The following is an 18,751-nucleotide window of genomic DNA, read 5'->3' on the forward strand; positions in this document are numbered from 1 at the left end:
CAGACCTGTGCCAGTTTTACATGTGACGGGCCCCATCCCTACCTCCCACCAACATCCTTAGAATCCAGACCCAATAATTAGATCCTGATGGAATATGTTAACTCAGTTTCTGTAGCTTCTTCAGTATACAGTGTGTTTTTCCCTTATTAGGCCCACTACTTCTTTAGTTAGGTTATGCTGTAACTTGATTTCAGTTATTGGTATAGTGACCAGAAGGAGAATGAAAGTAGATCCTGAGGGATATGCACCTGGTTTTACAAGGCTGAGACCTTTCTACCATGTTCGTAAATGGGGTAAATCTATCCTCTTAAAAATTTTTATTGAGATGTAATTTATATACCATAAATTTCACCCTTTTACGTATATAATTCAATGATTTTTAGTGTATTGCACAACATGGTGATGCAACAATCATTAATATAATTCCATGATGTTTCCATCACCCCCCAAACAAACCCTGTGTCCTTTTAACAGTAATTCACATTCTCCCCTTCTTTTTCCCTTCTCAGTCCCTGGCAAGCATTACTCTGTTTTCTGCCTGTGTGGATTTATTTATTCTGAACATTTCATACAAACAAAATCATATACAGGCTTTTGTGTCTGTTTTCTTTCCCTTAGTATTTTCAAGGTTCATCCATGTTGTAGCATGTATTTCAATACATTTTTAGAGCTAAACAATATGCCATTGTATAGATATGGCATATTTTGTTTATCTATCATTTGCTGAGCATTTGAGTTTTGACTTTTCAACTATTGTGAATTATGCTACCAAAAAGATTTATGTACAAATTTTTGTGTGAACAGATATTTTAAATTCTCTTGGTTATCCTAGGAGTAGAATTACTGGGTCATATGGTAACTGTGTTTAACTTTTATAGCAACTGTTACACTGCTTCCTCCAGTGACAGTACCGTTTTACTTTCCCATCATCAGTGTATGACTGTTACCATTTCTTCACGCTCTTGTCAACACTTATTATGTTTTCTGCTTTTTATTTTTATAGCCATCCTATGGTGAGTGATATATCTTCTTTTTGCCTATATTTGCATTTGCATAATGCCTAATGATGTTGATCATCTTTTAATGTTTTTATTGGCCAGTTCTTTATCTTCATTGGAGATATATTTAAATCCATTGTCCATTTTAAAATTAGGTTGTCTTTTTATTGAGTTTCATGTATTCTCTTTTATATCCAGAATACTAGAACTTTATCAGATATATAACCTGAAAATATTTCTCCCATTGTGACTTTCCTTAATGCTGTCTTTTGATGCACAAAAGTTTTTAAATTTAATGAAGTCCAGTTAATCTGTTCTTTTCCCTTTGGTTACTTATAATTTATATGTCACACCTAAGAAACCATTGCTTGATCCAAGGTCACAAATATTATACCTGTATTTTCTCTTAAGAGTTTTTATCATTTTAGCTGTTGTATTTAAGTTTGATACATTTTGAGTCAACTTCTTTTTTGGCTGTGCCATGCAGCTTATGGGATCTCAATTCCCCTACCAGGGATTGAACCTAGGCCACAGCAGTGAAAGCCTGGAATCTTAACCACCGGGGAACTTCCCGAGTTAATTTTTGCATGTGGTGAGCTGTGGGTCCAACTTCATTCTCGTGCACTTAGATATCCATTTGTCCCAGAACCATTTGTTGAAAGGATTGTTCTTTCCTTACTGTAAGTTCTGAAATCAATGAATGTGTACTTCAACTTTATTTTTCCTTTCCAAGATTTTTGGCTATTCTGGGTCCCTTGCATTTCCACAGGAACTTTAGGATAGGTTTTTTTCATTTATATGAACAAGGGAGTTGGAATTTTATAGGGATTTCACTGAGCCTATAAATTGTTGGGATAGTACTGCCATTTGGCAATATAGACTTCCAGTTCAGTAACATGGGGGTGTTTTTCTATTTATTTAGGTCTTTTTTATTTTCCCTCAGTAGTGCTTTGTAGTTATCAGTATGCAGGCCTTTCACTTCTTTTTTCATTGTGTGGTTTCTAGTTCAGATTTTTAAAAATTGTAGTATACTTGATTTATAGTGTTTTACACTATATATTATGTTTTTCATGTACACCAAAATAATCCAGTTATTTATATATATAGCATATTTTTTCAAACTTTTCCATTATAGATTATTGCAAGATATTTATACATAGTCGTGTGTATCTGTTAATACCAAACTCCTAATTGATTCCTGTCTGCACTGATTTACCCTCTGATAGCCATATGTTTACCCTCTGATAACTATGTTTTTTTTTTTCTACATCTTTAGGGGAACCTTAGTTTGTATACCATACCCGTGTATCTTTTAGTCACCTGAGATATTGCACCACCAGTGTGTTCTTTTCCACTAATATCCTTTCCCAATTTGCTGTTACTGAAGGTTTGAACACATATACAACTACACCATTCCAGAGACTATTAATATTACATCTCCCACAAATGATAGGGTCCTCATTGCTAGCCACCAAGCAGGTAATTGACTGCCAAAATCTTATTTTAGAATCTATATATTAGAACCACTCAGTTTACTAACAGTTTTTAGGTCAATTCTAAATACAGACTCTGAACTGGAGATTTGCATTCAAGAATAATATTAGACATTGGGGGAAACAGGGTTGGGCAGTGCAGTAAGATGAACTATGATTCAGCTGCAAAACAGACCTGAGTCAACCCTCTGAGAAGGTCTGGAACTTGGAAAACCCCTTATAATTGCCCTAAATTGAGGCAAGATGCCTAGACCTTCCTACTCTGGCATCAGCCCAGCATTGAAGAAGGCTGTCCCTAGGGAGGTTGTAACACAGGTGAGGCATTTCTTTTCAGATGAGGGCAGTATCCAGAGAGGGACATAGCTGTGAATCATCAGCAAGCAACACTCCTGACAGCTTCAGAAATGAATACCTCAATCCAGAAAGAAGCATCTGGGTGGCTCACCACACTGTCTGCCCCATAGGCTTTACAGTGTGGGCCCTGGGCTGATTGGCTGAAAGGAGGCAGAGAAAGGGAAAAATATTAGATTGCAAGGGGAAAAAGAACACAGGTTGATATTTGTCAAAACTTTCTTTTCAAGGAGTCCTTGCAGGGCAGGGTTGGATCAGCTCCTCCTGGGCAGTTGTAGATAAAGTATGGCCCAGTGACTCTCATGGTGTTGTTTTCCTGCTGTAAGCCTCAGAGAAGGGGAAACCTGGGCCAAGTAGTCTGTACAGAATATTTCTCATGGACCCCAAAGAAGAGGCAGTTGGAAGAAAGCTAGAGGCCTATCCTTGAGGCTGCAGAGATGAGTTGTAGTTCAAAGATACTGGTAACAAGAAAGGGATAGCAGCAGGGCTTTAATAGCTAGGGGCCAGGTGATACAGCAACTGATGGATTTTATGTGCATTCTGAGAACGGTAAGTCCATGGGGACTGAGTAGGGGTTAGCCAGCGATGTCTCTTTTAAGGGATGTACAAAAAAAATATCAAAATGGATTAAAGAACTAAATGTAGAACTGGGTATGTAGGGGACTTCCCTGGTGTCTCAGTGACTAAGACTCTGAGCTCCCAATGCAGTGGGCCTCAGTTCAGTCCTTGGTCAGGAAACTATATTTCACTTGCTGCAACTGAGAGTTCACATGCCGGAGCCAAAGATCCTGCATGCCACAACTAGAAGATCCCACGGTGCTACAATGAAGATGGATGATCCTGAGTGCCCCAAATAAGACCTGGCACAGCCAAATAAATAAAACAGTTTAAAAAAATGCTAGATATATAAAACTCCTAGAGGAAAATACAGTCAGAACATGCTGACGTAAATTACAGCAGTATTTGTTTGAATCCATCTCCTAAAGTAAAGGAAATAAAACTAAACAAATGGGACAAAAGCTTTTGCACAACAAAGGAAGCTGTCAACAAAACAAAAGACGACCTACTGAGCAGGGGGAAATATTTGCAAATGATATCAGTGATAAGAGATTCATATTCAATATATATAAGCAGTTCATGCGACTCAACATTTAAAAAAATCTTGATTAAAAAGTGGGCAGAAGGAGCACTCCCAAGATGGTGGAGGAATAGGACGGGGAGACCACTTTTTCCCCAACAAATTCATCAAAAGATATTTGAATGCTGAGCAGCTTCCACAAAACAACTTCTGAACCCTGGCAGAGAACACCAGGCACCCAGAAAGGCAGCCCATTCTCTTTGAAAGGAGGTAGGACAAAATATAAAAGACAAAAGGAGAGACAACAGAGTTAGGGATGGAAACCCATCCTGGGGAGGGAGTTGTGAAGGAGGAGAAGTTTCCAAACAGTAGGAGACCCTCTCTCAGGTGTGTCTGTGGGAAGTTTTGGAATCTCAGAGGGCAACATAACCGGGAGAAAGAAAAAATCCCCACAGAATACATGCCTAAGCGCAACTGCCAGCGGAGAAGTTGCCCAGACACTCACTTCTGCCACCAGCTGGGGGGGGCTGGACAGGGAGGCATGGGCTGCATAATCGGTGCTTAGGGTAAGGACCGGGCCTGAATGCTCTGAGGACAATCTGAGGGAGCTAACATGAGACAGCAGCCCAAACTGGGACTGCCAGAGAGAGAGAAAAAGAACTTTCCCGTGAAAGGCTAATGCACAGCCTGGCCTGCTCACAGAACAAAGGATTGAGTGAATACCAAGGGAGAGCTAGTTGACTGCGTACAGGACCCACTCCTCCCACCCCTGCCACCAGAGGCAGAGAGGCAGGTGAGTGACAGACAGAGCTGAAAGGCAAGGGATTGCTGCAATCTCGACCTGAGACCGGCATCCTCCACCAAACTGTGAGCAGGCTCCCAGTTGCTAACCATGTCTTCCTGGGATCCTGAACAGTTGACATCTGCCAGGAGGGTCAGAGCCTGAGATCAGCTTTCCAGAGGAGACACACGGGACACCTGGGAAAATGAGTGGCCGAGACCGGGGAGGTCATTAAGATGCATGGCCCTCCTGGAACAGTGTGCTCACCAAGCACCTGGTTGCTTGAGCTGCTTGGACCTGGGAAAGTTACAAAACACACACCGAACAGTCTGTGCCCTTATGGGGTACCCGAGAACCTGAGCAGTTTAGACTTGGGAAGTGCACAAAATGCAGGGCCTGCTTTGGACAGTACCCCTGCAGAGCACCCTGGAGCCTGAGCAGTGTAGACCCGGAAAGCCCATACTACCTTGAGCTGGGGCAAACCCAGTGTGGTCCATATACTGTGAGCACTCCCCACACACACCAGTGATATTTGTTTGCAGTGTCCCTCACTCCCCACAACACAACTGAACAAGTAAGCCTAAATAAGTGACCACCTTTGCCTTCTTGTATCAGGGTAGAGATTAGACACTGGAGAGACCTGAAAGAAGAGGAAGCCAAAATAAACAAGGAAGAGGGAACCGCTCTGGAAGTGACAGGTACAATAGATTAAAACCCTGTAGTTAACATTGACTAAGCATTGGAGGGGGCTTACAGACCTTGTGAATAAGTACAAGCTGCAACAAGGAACTATCTGAAACTGAACTGATGCTACACGGCCACAACCGCTCCAGAGGAATTCCTAGATATAGTTTTACTATTATCACTACTTAAGTTTTTTAAAATTTAAGTTCTTTTTTGCTCCTTTAATTTTCATTTTTATAAGCTACTATTACCTTGCAAAAAAAGACCCTATTTTTAAAGCCAATTTCATATATATAATTTTTATGATTTTGTTTTGTATTTTTAATATTTTATTTTTTTGAGAGTCTAACCTCTACTCTAGATTTTTAATCTTTACTTTTTGGTATTTGTTAGAAACTTTGTACCTTTAAGAATCTAATCTTCAGTATCCATTTTCGCTTAGGGGTGTGATTACTGGCTTGATTTCTCTCTCCCCTTTTGATGCTCCCTTTTCTCTCCCAGGTCACCTCTATCTCCTCCCTCCCCCTTCTTTTCTCTGTTTAACTCTGTGAATCTGTCTGGGTGTTTCAGGCTGTGAAGAACACTTAGGGAACACTTAGGAAACTGATTACTGGCTAGACTGGTCTCTCCCCTTTTGACTCTCCCTCTTCTCCTCTGGTCACCTCTATCTCCCTCTTCCCTCTCCTCCATGTAACTCTGTGAACCTCTCTGGGTGTCCCTCACTTTGGAGAATTGTTTCACCATTAACCTAGATGTTTTTCACTGTGCTGTATGGAGGGAGAATTCTTGAGGCTACTGTAAGAATAAGACTGAAAGCCAGAGGCAGGAGGCTTAACTCCAGAACTTGAGAACATCAGAGAACTCTTGATTCCAGGACACATTAATAGACAAGAGCTCACCCAAAAGCCTCCATACCTGCATTGAAACCAAGCTCAACCCAAGGGCCAACAAGTTCCAGAGTAAGACATATACCATGCTAATACTCCAGCAAAGCAGGAACACAGCCCTGAGCATCAAAAGATAGGCTGCCCAAAGCCATGCCAAACCTATAGATACTGAAAAACTCACTACTGGACACTTAATTGCACTTCAGAGAGAAGAGATCCAACTTCACCCACCAGAACACAGATGCAAGCTCCCCTAACCGGGAAACCTTGACAAGCCACTAATCTAACCCCACCCACAGGGAGCAGGCTCCACAGTAAAGAGGAATCACAAATTTCCAGCCTACGGAAAGGGCACCCCAAACACAGCTATCTAAACAAAATGAAAAGGCAGAGAAATAGCAGGTAAAAGAACATGATAAATGCCCACCAAACCAAACCAAAGAGGAGGAGATAGGGAGTCTACCTGACAAAGAATTTAGAATAATGATAGTACAGATGATCCAAAATCTTGAAAGCAAAATGGAATTACAGATAAATAGACTAGAGACAAGGATTGAGAAGATGCAAGAAACGTTTAACAAGGACCTAGAAGAAATAAGAGTTAATCAATAATGAATAATGCAATAAATGAGATAAAAAACAGTCTGTAGAGAAACAACAGTAGAATAACTGAGGCAGAAGTAGGATAAGTGAGGGGGAAGATAGAATGGTGGAAACATGTGAAGCAGAAAAGAAAAAAAAATTAAATGACAACCTCAGAGACCTCTGGGACAATGTTAAGCACCCCGACATTCAAATCATAGGAGTCCTAGAAGAAGATGAAAGGGCATGAGAAAATACTTGAGGAGATAATATTTGAAATCTTCCCTAAAATGGGGAAGGAAATAGCCACCCAAGTTCCAGAAATCCAGAGAGTCCCAAACAGGATAAACCCAAGGCAAAATACCCCAGGACACATATTAATCAAATTAATGAAGATCAAACACAAAGAGGAGATATTAAAAGCAGCAAAGGAAAAGCAACAAATAACACACAAGAGGATTCCCATAAGGATAACAGCTGATCTTTTAATAGAAACTGTTCAGGCCAGAGGGGAATGGCAAGACGTTCTTAAAGTGATGAAAGAGAAAAACCTACAACCCAGATTATTATACCCAGCAAGGATCTCATTCAAATATGAAGGAGAAATCAAAAGCTTTACAGACAAAACCTGAGAGAATTCAGCACCACCAAACCAGCTCTTCAACAAATGCTAAAGGGTCTTCTCTAGACAGGAAACACAGAAAAGGTTTATAAACTTGAACCCAAAACAACAAAGAAAATGGCAATGGGATCATACTTATCAATAATTACCTTAAATGTAAATGGGTTAAATACCCCAACCAAAAGACAAAGACTGACTGAATGGATACAAAAGCAAGACCACTATATATGCTGTCTACAAGAGACCCACCTCAAACCAAGGGACACATACAGACTGAAAGTGAAGGGCTGGAAAAAGATATTTCATGCAAATGGAGACCAAGAGAAAACAGGAGTAGCAATACTCATAACAGATAAAATAAACTTTGAAATAAAGACAGTGAAAGAGATAAAGAAGGACACTACATAATGATGAAAGGATCAATCCAAGAAGAAGATATAACAATTATATATGCACCCAGCACAGGAGCATCTCAATATGTAAGGCAAATGCTAACAAGTATGAAAGGGAAAATTAACAGTAACATAATAATAGTGGGAGACTTTAATACCCTAGTCACACCTATAGATAGATCAACCAAACATAATTAGCAAAGAAACACAAACTTTAAATGGACCAGTTAGACCTAATTTGATATCTATAGGACATTTCACCCCGAAACAATGAATTTCACCTTTTTCTCAAGTGCACATGGAACATTCTCCAGGATAGATCACATCCTGGGCCATAAATCTAGCCTAGATAAATTCAAAAAAATTAAAATTATTCAAAGCATCTTTTCTGATCCCAATGCAGTAAGATCACATGTCAATTACAGGAAAAAAGCTATTAAAATACAAACACATAGAGGCTAAACAACATGCTTCTGAATAACAAACAAATAATGGAAGAAATGAAAAAGGAGATCAAAATAGGCATAGAAACAAATGAAAATGGAAACACGACAACCCAAAACCTATGGGATTCAGTAAAAGCAGCGCTAAGGGGAAGGTTCATAGCAATACAAGATTGCCTCAAGAAACAACAGAAAAATCAAATAAATAACATTAATTTTACACTTAAAGCAACTAGAAAAAGAGGAAATGAAGAAACCCAGGGTTAGTAGAAGGAAAGAAATCATTAAAATTAGAGCAGAAATAAATGAAACAAAGGAGACTATAGCAAAAGCCACTAAACTAAAAGCTGGTTCTTTGAGAAGATAAATAGACAATTAGCCAGACTCATCAAGAAAAAGAGGGAGAAGAATCAAATCAATAAAATTGGAAATGAAACTGGAGAAATCACAACAGATAACACAGAAGTACAAAGGATCACAAGAGACTACTATCAGGAACTGTTTTATGTCAATAAAATGGACAACTTGGAAGAAATGGGCTAATTCTTAGAAAAGCATAACTTCTAAAAATAAACTAGGAAGAAATAGAAAATCTTAACAGACCCATCACAAGCATGGAAATTGAAACTATAATCAAAAATCTTCTAACAAATAAAAGCCTAGGACCAGATGGCTTCACAGGTGAATTTTACCAAAAATTTAGAGAAGAGCTGACACCTATCCTACTCAAACCCTTTCAGAAAACTGCAGAGGAAGGTAAATTCCCAAACTCATTCTATGAGGCCACCATCATCCTAATACCAAAAATGCCACAGACAAAGATACCACACAAAAGAAGAAAACTACAGGCCAATATCACTGATGAACATAGATGCAAAAATCATCAACAAAATTCTAGCAAACAGAATCCAACAACATATTAAAGAGATCATACATCATGACCAAGTGGGCTTTATTCCAGGAATGCAAGGATTCTTCAATATTTGCAAACCAGTCATTGTGATATACCCCATTAAAAAAGTTGAAGGATAAAAACCATATGATTATCTCAATAGATACAGAGAAAGCCTTTGACAAAATTCAACACCCATTTATGATGAAAACTCCAGAAAGCAGGCATAGAAGGAACATACCTCAACATAATAGAAGCCATATGATAAACCCACAGCAAACATTATCCTCAATGGCAAAAAATGAAAACATTTCCCCTAAAGTCAGGAACAAGACAAAGCTGCCTACTCTCACCACTGCTAGTCAACATAATTTTGGAAGTTTTAGCCACAGCCATCAGAGAAGAAAAAGAAATAAAAAGAATCCAGATTGGAGAAGAAGACATAAAACTGTCACTATTTGCAGATGACATGATCATCTACATAGGAAACCCTAAAGACACCACCAGAAAATTACTAGAGCTAATCAATGAATATGGTAAAGTTGTAGGATATAAAATCAACACACAGAAATCCCTTGCATTGCTATACACTAACAATGAGAAAACAGAGAAATTTAGGAAACAATCCCATTCACCATTGTGATGAAAAGAATAAAATACTTAGGAATAAATGTAGTAAAGAAACAAAAGACCTATATATATAAAACTATAAAACACTGATGAAAGAAATCAAAGATAACACAAATAGATGGAGAAATATACCATGTTCATGAATCAGAAGAATCAATATAGTAAAAATGAGTATACTACCCAAAGCGATCTGTAGATTCAATGCAATCCCTATCTAGCTACCAGTGGCATTTTTCACAGAACTGAGTACAAATAATTTCACAATTTGTATGGAAATACAAAAACCTTGAAAAGCCAAAGCAACCTTAAGAAAGAAGAAGGGAACTGGAGGAATCAACCTGCCTGACTTCAGACTATACTACAAAGCTGCGGTCATCAAGACAGTATGGTACTGGCAGAAAGACAGATATATAGAATAGTGGAACAAAATAGAAAGCCCAGAGATAAATTCACACACCTATGGACACCTTAACTTTGACAAAGGAGGCAAAAATATACAGTGGAGAAAAGACAATTTCTTTAACAAGTGGTGCTGGGAAAACTGGTCAACCACCTGTAAAAGAATGAAATTAGAACACTTTCTAATACTGTACACAAACATAAAGTCAAAATGGATTAAAGATCTAAATGTAAGACCAGAAACTATAAAACTCCTAGAGGAAAACATAGGCAGAACACTCTGACATAAATCACAGCAAGATCCTCTATGACCCACCTCCCAGAGTAATGGAAATAAAAGCAAAAATAAACCAGTGGGATGTAATTAAACTTAAAAGGTTTTGCACAGCGAAGGAAACTATAAGCAAGGTGAAAAGACAGCCTTCAGAATGGGAGAAGATAACAAATGAAGCAACTGACAATCTCAAAAATACACAAGCAGCTCATGCATTTCAATACCAGAAAAATAAATGAGCCAATAAAAAATGGGCCAAAGAACTAAACAGACATTTCTCCAAAGAAGATATACAGGTGGCTAACAAACACATGAAAAGATGCTCAACATCACTCATAATCAGAGAAATGCAAATCGAAACCACAATGAGGTACCAACTTACGCCAGTCAGAATGGCTGCTATCAAAAAGTCTACAAACAATGAATGCTGGAGAGGGTGTGGAGAAAAGGGAAGCCTCTTACACTGTTGGTGGGAATGCAAACTAGTACAGCCACTATGGAGAACAGTGTGGAGATTCCTTAAAAAACTGGAAATAGAACTGCCATACAACCTGGCAATCCCACTGCTGAGCATACACACCAAGGAAACCAGAATTGAAAGAGACACGTGTACCCCAGTGTTCATTGTGCCACTGTTTACAATAGCCAGGACATGGAAGCAACCTAGATGTCCATCTGCAGACGAATGGATAAGAAAGCTGTGGTACATATACACAATGGAATATGACTCAGCTATTAAAAGGAACACATTGGAATCAGTTCTAATAAGGTAGATGAAACTGGAGCCTGTTATACAGAGTGAAATAAGTCAGAAAGAAAAACACCAATACAGTATATTAACACATATATATGGAATTTAGAAAGACGGTAATGACTACCCTATACCTGAGACAGCAAAAGAGACACAGATGTAGATGAAAGACTTTCGAGTGTGGGATGATTTGAGAGAATAGCATCGAAATCTGTATATTACCATATGTGAAATAGATGACCAGTCCACATTCGATGTATGAAACAGGGCACTCAAAGCTGGTGCACTGACACAACGCAGAGGGATGGAATGAGAAGGGAGATAGATGAGAGGGGGGTTTGGGATGGGGGACACACATACACCCGTGGCTGATTCATGTCCATGTATGGCAAAAACTACCACGTTATTGTAAAGTAATTAGCCCCCAATTAAATAAATGTCTTTTTAAAGTGGGCAGAAGAACTGAATAGACATTTTTCCAAAGAGGAAATTAAGATGGCCAGCAGACATGGAAAAAATGCTCAATGTGATTAATCCTCAGGGAAATGCAAATCAAAACCACAGTGAGATACTATCTCACACCTGTCAGAACAGCCATCATCAATAACACAAATAGCACATATTGGCAAGGATATGGAGAAACGGGAACCTCCCGCTGTTGGTATGATGTGAGTTGGTGCAGCCACTATGGAAAACAGAATGGAGATTTCTGAAAATCATAATTTTTTTTATGACTTATTTGCCTTGTGACTCAGCAATTCCATTTTTTAGTATATATCTGAAAAAAGCAAAAATGCTAATTCAAATAGATACATATACCCTGGTTCATAGTTTATAGAAACATTATTTGCAACTGCCAAGGTATGGAAGCAACCTAAATTCCCAAAAAGATGAACAGATAAAGAAGATGTGGTATACATGTACAATAAACTACTACTCAGACTCAAAAAAGAACAGAATTTTGCCATTTGTAGCAATATGGATGAACTTGGAGGACAGTATGCTAAGTGAAATAAGTCAGACAAAGACAAATAGTGTATGATATCACTTACATATGGAATCTAAAAATAAAACAAGCTAGTCAATACGACAGAAAAGAAGCAAACTTAGAGATATAGAGAACAAACGTGATTACCAGTGGGGAAAGGGAGGGGAAAAGGGGTAAGGGAGTAAGAGGTACAAGCTATTAGGTATAGAATAAGCTACAGGGATAAGTGTTACAACATATGGAATATAGGCACATCTTATAATACCTATAAATAGAGTATAACCTTTAAAAATGGTGAATCACTCTGTTGAACACCTGTAACTTATATAATATTATACAACCTTGTGGCTCAGCTGGTAAAGAATTCGTCTGCAAGGCAGGAGACCTGGGTTCTTTCCCTGGGTTGGGAAGATCCCCTAGAGAAGGAAAAGGCTACCCACACTAGTATTCTGGCTTGGAGAAGTCCATGGACTGTATAATCCATGAGGACACAAAGAGTCGGACTGAGTGACTTTTACTTTCACAACAACGTGCTTCCATTTTAAATAAGTAAAGGGCTGGATTAGCTCGCTGAGAAGTATGGAGTGCACTCTGGTTTAAATATCCTCCACTTGAACTCTGCTACTGACTCCTTTCAATCAGACACCAGTAGACTGGTGACTGATAGACATCAGAGACTCCAGTAGACATCAAAGACTCCCAGTATTGATCTCTGGCCTCATCTCTTTCATGACCCCTTCCAAGTGTATGGCTACTGTAGTCAGCCCTTCTTGACAGATGGGATGTGTCAGTTCAGTTCAGTCGCTCAGTCATGTCCGACTCTTTGCGACCCCATGAATCGCAGCATGCCTGGCCTCCCTGTCCATCACCAACTCCTGGAGTTCATTCAAATTCATGTCCATCGAGTCGGTGATGCCATCTAGCCATCTCATCCTCTGTCATCCCCTTTTCCTCCTGTCCCCGATCTCATGTTTCAGAAAAACTTCTATTTCTGCTTTATTGACTATGCCAAAGCCTTTGACTGTGTGGATCACAATAAAACTGTGGAAAATTCTTCAAGAAATGGGAATACCAGACCACCTGACCTGCCTCTTGAGAAACTTATATGCAGGTCAGGAAGCAACAGTTAGAAGTGGACATGGAACAACAGACCGGTTCAAAAAAGGAAAAGGAGTACGTCAAGGCTGTATATTGTCACCTGGCTTATTTAACTTCTATGCAGAGTACATCATGAGAAACGCTGGGCTGGAAGAAGCACAAGCTGGAATCAAGATTGCTAGGAGAAATATCAATAACCTCAGATATGCAGATGATACCACCCTTATGGCAGAAAGTGAAGAGGAACTAAAAAGCCTCTTGATAAAAGTGAAAGAGGAGAGTGAAAAAGTTGGCTTAAAGCTCAACATTCAGAAAATGAAGATCATGGCATCTGGTCCCATCACTTCATGGGAAATAGATGGAGAAACAGTGGAAACAGTGTCAGACTTTATTTTTGTGGGGGCTCCAAAATCACTGCAGATGGTGTGACTGAAGCCATGAAATTAAGACACTTATTCCTTGGAAGGAAAGGTATGACCAACATAGATGGCATATTCAAAAGCGGAGACATTACTTTGCCAACAAAGATCCGTTTAGTCAAGGCTATGGTTTTTCCTGTGATCATGTATGGATGTGAGAGTTGGACTGTGAAGAAAGCTGAGTGCTGAAGAATTGATGCTTTTGAACTGTGGTGTTGGAGAAGACTCTTGAGAGTCCCTTGGACTGCAAGGAGATCCAACCAGTCCATCCTAAAGGAAATCAGTCCTGGGTGTTCATTGGAAGGACTGATGCTGAAGCTGAAATTCCAAAACTTTGGCCACCTCATGCAAAGAGTTGACTCATTGGGATGTATCAGGCAGAAGCAAAGTTGAGAACCACAGTACATAACTGGGAGCTCCAACTGTGAGGCAGGGGATATATATACACCTATTTTTTAAAATCACTGTTCCAGAGTTGGAAAATCTTTTTACTGTGTAGCAGGTGCTTATGAATTCTTGCAGAGAAAAGAATTAGCACCTTTGCCAGATTGAGGAGTTCAAGAAGTAGAGGAGTCAGGACGGGGGGAAAGACCCACACAGAAATTGTTAACAGAAACAAACTTGTTGCTCTATGAAACAGTTCCCCTTTCTTGAAAGAGAAAGGTCTTAGAGTCAGTGAACAGAAATGTTTGCCCAACTTGATCTTTACTGAGTCCAGAAAAGATGGGCTCGATAAAAGACAGAAATGGTATGGACCTAACAGAAGCAGAAGATATTGAGAAGAGGTGGCAAGAATACACAGAAGAACTGTACAAGAAAGATCTTCACGACCCAGATAATCACGATGGTGTGATCACTCATCTACAGCCAGACTTCCTGGAATGTGAAGTCAAGTGGGCCTTAGAAAGCATCACTACGAACAAAGCTAGTGATGGAATTCCAGTTGACCTATTTTAAATCCTGAAAGATGATGCTGTGAAAGTGCTACAGTCAATATGCCAGCAAATTTGGAAAACTCATCAGTGGCCACAGGACTGAAAAAGGTCAGTTTTCATTCCAATCCCAAAGAAAGGCAATGCCAAAGAATGCTCAAACTACCGCACAATTGCACTCATCTCACACGCTAGTAAAGTAATGCTCAAAATTCTCCAAGCCAGGCTTCAGCAATATGTGAACCAGGAACTTCCTGATGTTCAAGCTGGTTTTAGAAAAGGCAGAGGAACCAGAGATCAAATTGCCAACACCCGCTGGATCATGGAAGAAGCAAGAGAGTTCCAGAAAAACATCTATTTCTGCTTTATTGACTATGCCAAAGCCTTTGACTATGTGGATCACAATCAACTGTGGAAAATTCTGAGAGAGATGGGAATACCAGACCACCTGACCTGCCTCTTGAGAAATCTGTATGCAGGTCAGGAAGCAATAGTTAGAAGTGGACATAGAACAACAGACTGGTTTCAAATAGGAAAAGGAGTCCATCAAGGCTGTATATTGTCACCCTGCCTATTTAACTTCTGTGAAGAGTACATCATGAGAAACGCTGGACTGGAAGAAACGCAAGCTGAAATCAAGATTGCCAGGAGAAATATCAATAACCTCAGATATGCAGATGATACCACCCTTATGGCAGAAAGTGAAGAGGAACTAAAAAGCCTCTTGACGAAAGTGAAAGAGGAGAGTGAAAAAGTTGGCCTAAAGCTCAACATTCAGAAAACGAAGATCATGGCATCCAGTCCCATCACTTCATGGGAAATAGATGGGGAAACAGTGGAAACAGTGTCAGACTTTATTTTGGGGGGCTCCAAAATCACTGCAGATGGTGATTACAGCCATGAAATTAAAAGATGCTTACTCCTTGGAAGGAAAGTTATGACCAACCTAGATGGCATATTCAAAAGCAGAGACATTACTTTGCCGACTAAGGTCCGTCTAGTCAAGGCTATGGTTTTTCCTGTGATCATGTATGGATGTGAGAGTTGGACTGTGAAGAAGGCTGAGCGCCGAAGAATTGATGCTTTTGAACTGTGGTATTGGAGAAGACTCTTGAGAGTCCCTTGGACTGCAAGGAGATCCAACCAGGCCATTCTAAAGGAGATCGGTCCTGGGATTTCTTTGGAAGGGATGATGCTAAAGCTGAAACTCCAGTACTTTGGCCACCTCATGCAAAGAATTGACTCATTGGAAAAGACCCTGATGCTGGGAGGGATTGGGGGCAGGAGGAGAAGGGGACAACAGAGGATGAGATGGCTGGATGGCATCATGGACTCGATGGGCGTGAGTCTGAGTGAACTCCGGGATTTGGTGATGGACAGGAGGCCTGGCATGCTGCGATTCATGGGGTCGCAGAGTCAGACATGACTGAGTGACTGAACTGATCTGAACTGAACTGAACTGACCATGGGTGGTAGGGAAAAAAGAACAGCTTGTTGTGTCTGGATCCTTCCCAAATCAAGCAGGATATAGAATCTAAGAGCCTTGAGTGAGAAGGGGCAACTACTATGCTTTGTTTTCACAGATGAATGATGTAGAAGCTGGTCGTGCCACTGTCTTCCCATATCTGGGGACTATGATTTCACCCAAGAAGGTAATTTCTGTTCTTTGTAGGTCACTGGTTGCTTCAGGGCACAGGACTTGTTCATTACCTGCTTCATTCCTTAGCTTGCTTTACTGTGACTGTGATGGCATCAGGAACTAACTTTCTACCTGGACTACAATCTTTTGGCCTCTACTTTGGGAAAAGGTATAGGAGATCCTTCAAGGTCGGGTGGGTTTCCAGATGTTCACCACATCATAAGGGGTAGGTACTGCCTGCATAATGCCCGTGGAGTCCTAGAGCTCTGTGCCCTTATACTTTGGTGAGAGTGTTTCCTTTCAGATTGGAGTTTCAGAAGTACTCCATGGTCAGGTCCCAGAGACTGTGTGAAATTGGAGTGGTGGCTATATAGGTAGCTGATGACTGTCCCTGAATAAAAATAAGTCATATGCTTATCACAAGTGGCATCTCTTTTTGGGTTCAAAATTTGTGTCTTCCAAAGACTGTTTCTGATTTGTTCCCTCAAAACCAGCAACAGGATATGTTCTGATAAGCCCTCTCTTTCCAGGGAACAGCCATATTCTGGTATAACCTTCTGCTGAGTGGGAAAGGCAACCACCTAACAAAACATACTGCCTGTCCTGTGCTTGTGGGCTGCAAGTGGGGTGAGTGATATAAGATGTGCGGTTAGCCATTGTGACCTCATACTAGGTTTTGGTGGTCAATCTTAGACTCTGTACCGGGAGTGAACAGCTGCCATATTCTTATGAAGGCAAGATAATTTCCTTGTATAGAATTTTCTACACTAACTACTTTAGAGCCTTCTTTCAACATGTAGCTCTCTACCCACTTAATTTGTTGAGAATATTAAAATAATTGATTTGAGTTTCCCTTGAACATTCTCAAAATACTATGGGAACCTTGTGGAGACTTCTTGAATATGGCTGTCAAGAGAAATGGATTCTGGCAAGGGTTCTGAGATTGCAGTCAGGGAGAACTTGAATCAGAGATGGGAAGAGGTGTCTCAGGCAAGTAAAGCCTACATGGAGCAAGGCTCAAGCTAAAAGCAGCATTGTAGGTGTGGAGACAGGCTGCCTTTGTCTCTTGCATGAAAAGAGGCCTTAGCACAGGGGTCAAGAGATGAAGCTCAAGACTGGGACCAAACCATGAAGGCTGAAATTTGAGCTTTGTTCTGGAAGCAGCTGTGGTGAGCAGTGGAGAGGCTCAAAGCAGGTTGTGACAGGAAGTGATCATGAAGAGAAAAATTTATAGCCTTCTTAGAGAATTATGGGGATAAGTAATAATAGGTTCATGGAAAATTAAGCAAATTAAAAACAAAATGAGACAATTGCTGACCTCAGGAAAAAGAAAAAGTTGTACAAGAAAGGAAATAGAAGTATAGCTGAGCCTTGAACAAAGTGGGGATTAGGAGTACTGACCCTCAGCACAGTTGGAAATCTGCATATAATTTATAGTTCGTACTCTGTGTACATGATTCATTCATATCTGTGCTTCTGCATTAGTAGATTCAATGGACTGTGGGGTTGTATAGTACCATAATATTTAAACTGTTTAAAAAATATCCACATATAAATGGACCTGTGTGGTTCAAGAATCACCTGTTTTATTTATTAGATGGCTTAGGTGTGAGCAGTATTTACATAAATGACATAATAATGTGAACACTAAATATTAATTTAACTAAACTTGTAATTTAACTATATTGGGAGATAGGAGTGTGAAATAGGCATTTGAAGAGTAGTGTAAAAAATTCCAAATCTCCATCTTCCATGGTAGACTTATCAACATATAAGATCTAAAATTGAAATAAATAGCACTGTAAGTATATTATTTAGAAAAATAAAGATAAATATCAGAAGAAACAGCTAAAGGAGTTGAATGTCCTCTGGAGGTGGGAATTGGTGGTGAGAAGGGATAAGTAGGAGATTGCTGTGTAACATTGTAATTCTTGTGGAACAGTTTGACTTTTCCAAAAAAGTATATGTATTGCTTTAAAAATTAAGTATTATAAATTATATTTTGAAGTATTATGACTTCATTAATACATTAAAATCAATTTTTAGAATTCATTATTAATGCATCTATATTGAGAAATGAAATCATGATTCATGAGCCTTTAAGGCACAGCTGTAAGTAATAGACTATGCTAGCACCAACTCTGCTTCCTAAGATTGGTCCACTTGCCAGAGCCCCTGAGGTTGATGTCTGGGCCTTCCACAATCTTAACCTCCAGCTTCATCTCCTATCTCTCAGTTTCCACCCTCCACATCCCAGCAATATCAAGCTTTTTGGGGTCCTTGACACACACTCCAGCGTGGATCATGCCTGCTTTCTTTCTCATCCTGTTCCCACTTCCCAGACACTCTTGGTATAGGAACCACTTGCTCTGTCAATTTTCTTCGCTGAATAACTCCTATTCAGCTTTCTGTCCCAGC

General features: G+C 39.8%; 1 pseudogene; it reads left to right on the plus strand.

The window, feature by feature from the left end:
• LOC138440674 (prolyl 4-hydroxylase subunit alpha-2-like) overlaps positions 1-17,668 on the plus strand; it is a 66,008-nt pseudogene extending 48,340 nt beyond the window's left edge.
• The last annotated feature ends 1,083 nt before the right edge of the window (positions 17,669-18,751 follow it).

Source organism: Ovis canadensis, chromosome 5 (assembly GCF_042477335.2).
Source record: "Ovis canadensis isolate MfBH-ARS-UI-01 breed Bighorn chromosome 5, ARS-UI_OviCan_v2, whole genome shotgun sequence".
Classification (NCBI taxonomy): Eukaryota; Metazoa; Chordata; class Mammalia; order Artiodactyla; family Bovidae; genus Ovis; species Ovis canadensis.